Source organism: Oncorhynchus kisutch, linkage group LG18 (genome assembly GCF_002021735.2).
Source record: "Oncorhynchus kisutch isolate 150728-3 linkage group LG18, Okis_V2, whole genome shotgun sequence".
NCBI lineage: Eukaryota > Metazoa > Chordata > Actinopteri > Salmoniformes > Salmonidae > Oncorhynchus > Oncorhynchus kisutch.
In genome coordinates this window covers 11,164,621-11,166,387 of record NC_034191.2, presented here as the reverse complement: position 1 = coordinate 11,166,387, position 1,767 = coordinate 11,164,621, and positions in this window count along the sequence as shown.

Sequence of the window (1,767 nt, the reverse complement as noted above, 5' to 3'; positions counted from 1 at the left end):
CACAACACCTTACCACTGTTACACCTGGCTACCAGCAGAGTCCCAACACCTCACCACTGCTACACCTGGTTATCAACAGAGTCCCAACACCTCACCACTGTTACACCTGGTTACCAGCAGAGTCCCAACACCTTACCACTGTTACACCTGGCTATCAGCAGAGTCCCAACACCTTACCACTGCTACACCTGGTTATCAGCAGAATCCCAACACCTGGTTATCAGCAGAGTCCCAACACCTTACCACTGTTACACCTGGTTATCAGCAGAGTCCCAACACCTTACCACTGTTACACCTGGTTATCAGCAGAGTCCCAACACCTCACCACTGTTACACCTGGTTACCAGCAGAGTCCCAACACCTTACCACTGTTACACCTGGTTACCAGCAGAGTCCCAACACCTTACCACTGTTACACCTGGTTATCAGCAGAGTCCCAACACCTCACCACTGCTACACCTGGTTACCAGCAGAGTCCCAACACCTTACCACTGTTACACCTGGTTACCAGCAGAGTCCCAACACCTTACCACTGTTACACCTGGTTACCAGCAGAGTCCCAACACCTCACCACTGTTACACCTGGTTACCAGCAGAGTCCCAACACCTTACCACTGTTACACCTGGTTACCAGCAGAGTCCCAACACCTTACCACTGTTACACCTGGTTATCAGCAGAGTCCCAACACCTTACCACTGCTACACCTGGTTATCAGCAGAGTCCCAACACCTTACCACTGTTACCTGGCTACCAGCAGAGTCCCAACACCTTACCACTGTTACCTGGCTACCAGCAGAGTCCCAACACCTTACCACTGTTACACCTGGTTACCAGCAGAGTCCCAACACCTTACCACTGTTACACCTGGTTATCAGCAGAGTCCCAACACCTTACCACTGCTACACCTGGTTATCAGCAGAGTCCCAACACCTTACCACTGTTACCTGGCTACCAGCAGAGTCCCAACACCTTACCACTGTTACCTGGCTACCAGCAGAGTCCCAACACCTTACCACTGTTACACCTGGTTACCAGCAAAGTCCCAACACCTTACCACAGTTACCTGGCTACCAGCAGAGTCCCAACACCTTACCACTGTTACACCTGGTTATCAGCAGAGTCCCAACACCTTACCACTGTTACCTGGCTACCAGCAGAGTCCCAATACCTTACCACTGTTACCTGGCTACCAGCAGAGTCCCAACACCTTACCACTGTTACCTGGCTACCAGCAGAGTCCCAACACCTTACCAATGCTACACCTGGCTACCAGCAGAGTCCCAACACCTCACCACTGTTACACCTGGTTATCAGCAGAGTCCCAACACCTTACCACTGCTACACCTGGTTATCAGCAGAGTCCCAACACCTCACCACTGTTACACCTGGTTATCAGCAGAGTCCCAAAACCTTACCACTGTTACCTGGCTACCAGCAGAGTCCCAACACCTTACCACTGTTACACCTGGTTATCAGCAGAGTCCCAACACCTCACCACTGTTACACCTGGTTACCAGCAGAGTCCCAACACCTCACCACTGTTACACCTGGTTATCAGCAGAGTCCCAACACCTTACCACTGTTACCTGGTTACCAGCAGAGTCCCAACACCTTACCACTGTTACACCTGGTTATCAGCAGAGTCCCAACACCTCACCACTGTTACACCTGGTTATCAGCAGAGTCCCAACACCTTACCACTGTTACCTGGTTACCAGCAGAGTCCCAACACCTCACCACTGTTACCTGGTTACCAGCAGAGTCCC